The following is a 5,365-nucleotide window of genomic DNA, read 5'->3' on the forward strand; positions in this document are numbered from 1 at the left end:
GGTGTGAGGTGGTATCTCATTGTGGTTTTGATTTGTATTTCCCTGATGGCAAGTGATGCAGAGCATTTTCTCATGTGCTTGTTGGCCATGTCTATGTCTTCTTTGGTTAAATTTCTGTTCATGTGTTTTGCCCATTTCATGATTGGATTGTTTGTTTCTTTGAGGTTGAGTTTAATTCTTTATAGATCTTGGATACTAGTCCTTTATCTGATAGGTCATTTGCAAATATCTTCTCCCATTCTGTAGGTTGTCTTTTAGTTTTGTTGACTGTTTCTTTGTTGTGCAGAAGCTTCTTATCTTGATGAAGTCCCAATAGTTCATTTTTGCTTTTGTTTCCCTTGCCTTCATAGATGTTTCTTGCAAGAAGTTGCTGTGGCCAAACTTCAACACCTCAAAAAGGGTGTTGCCTATGTTCTCCTCTAGGATTTTGATGGATTCTTGTCTCAAATTTAGATGTTTCATCCATTTTGAGTTTATCTCTGTGTATGGTGTAAGAGAATGGTCTAGTTTCATTCTTCTGCACATGGCTGTCCAGTTTTCCCAGTACCATTTATTGAAGAGACTGTCCTTTTTCCAGTGGACATTCTTTCCTGATTCGTCAAATATTAGTTGACCATAGAGTTGAGGGCCCATTTCTGGGTTCTCTCTTCTGTTCTGTTGATCTATATGTCTGTTTCTGTGCCAGTACCACACTGTATTGATGATCACAGCTTTGTAGTACAACTTGAAATCTGGCATTGTGATGCCCCCAGCTCTGGTTTTCTTTTCAATATTCCCCTGGCTATTCAGGGTCTTTTCTGATTCCACACAAATCTTAAGATTATTTGTTCCAACTCTCTGAAGAAAGTCCATGGTATTTTGATAGGGACTGCATTGAATGTGAAAATTGCCCTGGGTAGCATTGACATTTTTGCAATATTAATTCTTCCAATCCATGAGCATGGAATATTTTTCCATCTCTGTGTCTCTTCTTCAATTTCTATCAGAAGTGTTCTGGAGTTTTTAAGGTATAGATCCTTTACCTCTTTGGTTAGGTTTATTCCTAGGTATCTTATGCTTTTGGGTGCATTTGTAAATGAGATTGATTCCTTAATTTCTCTTTCTTCAGTCTCAGTGTATAGAAATGCCCCTGATTTCTAGGCATTGATTTTGTATCCTGCCACAGTGCCGAATTGCTGTATGAGTTCTAGCAATCTCGGGGTGGAGTCTTTTGGGTTTTCTACGTAGAGTATCATGTCATTGGCGAAGAGGGAGAGTTTGATTTCTTTGCCAATTCGAATGCCTTTTATTTCTTTTTGTTGTCTGATTGCTGAGGCTAGGACTTCTAGTACTAGCAGTGGTGAGAATGGACATCCTTGTCTTGTTCCTGATCTTAGAGGAAAGGCTCCCAGTGTTTCCCCATTGAGAATTATATTTTCTGTGGGCTTTCTGTAGATGGCTTTTAAGATGCTCAGGAATGTTCCCTCTATCCCTACACTCTGAAGAGTTTTGATCAGGAATGGATGCTCTATTTTGTCAAATGCTTTCTCTGCATCTATTGAGAGGATGATATGGTTCTTGTTTTTTCCTCTTGTTGATATGATCTGTCACCTTGATTGTTTTACGAGTGTTGAACCAGCCTTGCATCCCGGGGATAAATCCCACTTGGTCATGGTGAATAATCTTCTTAAGTATTGTTGGATCCTATTGGCTAGTATCTTGTTGAGAATTTTTGCAACTGTGTTCCTCCGGGATATGGCCTATAATTCTCTTTTTTGGTGGGGTCTTTGTCTGGTTTTGGAATTCAGGTGATGCTGACCTCATAGAACGAGTTTTGAAGTATTCCATCCCTTTCTATCTTTCAGAACAGCTTTAGTAAGATAGGTAGTGTTTCTCAAAGAAAACACTTTTTCAAATTTCACTTAACATTAACTTTGTAAAAGCCAATAAGCAGCTATAGACAAAATTGAAAAGTAGAAAGTAAAAAAAAGAGAGAGAAAGAGCAAAGACACATCCTTCCTTCTATCATAAATATAGAGCTCTATTAGTGTTCCCCACAAATATCTGATAGGAACTCTAGATTTCCATACGTTCAGGAGTGCTTCCCATTACTGTGTAGGGAACCATACTGCTTTCAGGTGCGATGATGTCAAGCCAAATATGTATTGGCACTGCCAAGTTCAAGGTCTAATGTTTGTATTCTTTTTTTATGATTTTTTAAAATTTTTATTTATTTGTTCATAGAGACACAGAGAGAGAGAGAGAGGCAGAGACACAGGCAGAGGGAGAAACAGGCTCCATGCAGGGAGCCGACGGGGGACTCAATCCTAGGTCTCCAGGATCACACCCCGGGCTGCAGGCGGTGCTAAACTGCTGCACCACTGGGGCTGTCCCTACTGTTTGTATTCTTAAAGCTCTCCTGGATCCCATAACTGAAGTAGATAACAAACCCAATCAGCATCCAGACACCAGATAGAGCCCAGGTGCCAGCGGTCATCTGCATCATAAGGCAAACATTCAAAAAGATGCTCAGGAGTGGGAGGAGAGGCAGACCAGGTACCTGAAAGTGAAGAGGAGTAGTGCTCTGTGGCTGTCTCCAGATGATCCCAGTGATCCCAGTGATGAGCACCAGGAGCAGCACAACCACTGTGATCCACCCTGGGTCTCCAGAAAGCAGATCTGACCACTGGGTCAGCACCAGGCAGAGAAGAGTCAGCAGCAGAGCAAGCAGTGAGGAGCAAACAGAGACAACCCGGCCAGAGAGTGGGGTGGGGGTGGGGCTGCCTGGAAAAAATAGTCCCTGTGGAGTTAGCTTCTCTGCTGCAGATCCTTTGTCCTGTTGAACCTGTGCTTCATTTCCCTCATTTTCCTCCTGCACTTGCACTTCATTTCCCTCATTCTCCTCCTGCACCTGCACTTTATTTCCTTCATTCTCCTCCTGCATCTCTCCTTCATTTCCCTTATTTCTCCTCTCAGGCTGACACCTGGGGATGAGACCACAAGTAACTTCGTTTCCCTCATTCTCCTCTTCTTGCACCTGTGCTTCATTTTCCCCATTCTTCCTCTCAGGCTGATACCTGACAATGAGAACACAAAAAGCTACCAGGGAGTAATCTAGCAGGGCCAAAACTGACATGAGGTCCAAAAGATCTGCTTTTTCCCCAGAAAAAAGGTCCAAATACTTTCCAACATTTACCATTTTTACACACCACACGTGTATCATCCCACTGCATTCATCTAATTCCTGTAGCTTCATGTACTAATTAAACTTTAAGACTTAACATGAAATGAATGAATGTATAGTGCAGGAGTTCACATACAGGAATATGCATGGTGCTTGAGTGTGAGTTATGACACATTAATTAATCAGCTGGATGCCTCTTTGCAATTATGAATTCATTTTAAAATATCATCTAGCTTTAACATACAAATGTTGATCCTTCAATCTTAAAACTCTTAGCCTCGGGATGCCTGGGTGGCTCAGAGTTTGAGTGTCTGCCTTTGACTCAGGGCGTGATCCTGGGGTCCAGGATTGAGTCCCACTTTGGGCTTCTGCAGAGAGCCTGCTTCTCCCTCTGCCTGTGTCTCTGCCTCACTCTCTCTGTCTCTCATGAACAAATAAATAAAATCTTAAAAAAACAAACTGAAAAACCCTTAGCCTCTATATCAGCTATCCAAGGTCAAACGGCACTTTCCCCCCCCTTTCTCCTCATTCTGCCTCATGCATTCAGCTCTACTGATGGTCAAGAGTGTATAGTCCACCCCTTCCCTTTATCCACCTAGGCTCTGATGTGAACAGAAAGGAGAAGGGATAAAGGGGCAGGGCCTTCATAACCACCTGCAAGAAGGAGAGGACCAGGCTGCCTGGGAAGGAAATACTGCAGAAATGGGAGCATCAGCCACCCCAGGATCCAGGACTGAGAAGGGAAAGAAGCCAGGAAGACAGTTTTGTGAATTCTGGCATTCAATACATCTCACCCTAAGCAACCAGGCAAAGTTTGTTATAGTTTTTATGTACACAGTTATAAGAGTGTGATGTGTAAAGAGAAAATAAATGAGTCACCTCATTCAGTAGCTCACAACCTAAACAATTCTTCCTTCTGTCTCCTCCCTCTCTGAGTTCCAGGAGAAAAGGTGAGCTCACTTCTGCAAACAGTCTCCTCACTGGCCACACTGTGCTCTCTACACACCCTGCGCCATCTGTGATGTCAGCTGCCAGGGGCCTGGAGACCCTGCATGTTTTTCTTCCTACTCCCTCCCCCACCTGCTGCTATTCAAATTGTCCCCTCCATTTGAGAAAGGCTTTGGATGAATAATTCACTGCAAAGCCCCAGAAATGGAGAACAGAGAACCCCAACTCTCCTCTGTGCTTAGGCTTTGGTTTTGAGAGAATCACAAGAATATTATCTGAGGTTTTAAAAGACTGAAAGATCAAGTTGAAATTGAGAGGTCTTCTCCATAATTAAAAGGGACTCTTTTTTAATTTTTATTTTTTTATAATAAATTTATTTTTTATTGGTGTTCAATTTGCCAACATACAGAATAACACCCAGTGCTCATCCCGTCAAGTGCCCCCCTCAGTGCCCATCACCCATTCATTCCCACTCCCCGCCCACCTCCCCTTCCACCACCCCTAGTTCGTTTCCCAGAGTTAGGAGTCTTTCATGTTCTGTCTCCTTAAAAGGAACTATTGGTTTATGGGTCAGCCCCATAAGATGTCTACAAATCCATCTAGACTCCTTATTTGCCACTCACCAGTTCCAATGTTATGATTTACCAACAAACACCCAAGATATATAAGAAGGCACAGTTCTTAGCTCATGGAAACCTTCTACACTATATATGTGACTGAGGTGCTCCCTCCCCCTACCCCAGGCTTCAGACCCTTCTGTGGTTCCCACTGCCCTTCCCTCATAGTCTTTCCTTCCTTCATCATGTGAACTGTGCTCATTCCTCCAGCCTCATCCCCTGCCCAGTTCCTGCTCCAGCTGCTAAATTCTACACTCATTCTGTTCCCTTGCCTCTAATGCCTTCTTGACCCCTTCACTTAGCTAATCTCCACTTCTCTTTCAGTTCCCAGCTCAAGAGTGCTTCCTCAGGAAGCCTCCCCAGACCATTATGCTGCCCTTCCTATGTGCTCTCATAGCACCTGGGCTTCCCCCATGTGCCATTTATCCTAATGTATCCAAATCCCAGCCATCTTGCCTGTCTCCTCCTTCAGACTGTAAGTTAAGTGCTCAGTAAGTAGTTGTTAACCAAATGACCACACTGTGAAGAGTAACCTGAGAGAGCACATAATCCTATCTACCTGACTTTGAGATACATACTTTTAGCCAGGCAAGCTTTATATACCTGGATCAAGTAAAGATATAAATGCTATCACCTT

At 42.9% G+C, this 5,365-nt stretch overlaps 1 pseudogene; it reads right to left on the reverse strand.

Annotated features, from left to right (window-relative positions):
• Window positions 1–2,344: 2,344 nt before the first annotated feature.
• Window positions 2,345–3,178, reverse strand: LOC144297496 (cationic amino acid transporter 3 pseudogene; annotated as a pseudogene).
• Window positions 3,179–5,365: the final 2,187 nt, after the last annotated feature.

This window comes from Canis aureus, chromosome 25, assembly GCF_053574225.1.
Source record: "Canis aureus isolate CA01 chromosome 25, VMU_Caureus_v.1.0, whole genome shotgun sequence".
NCBI classification, from domain to species: domain Eukaryota; kingdom Metazoa; phylum Chordata; class Mammalia; order Carnivora; family Canidae; genus Canis; species Canis aureus.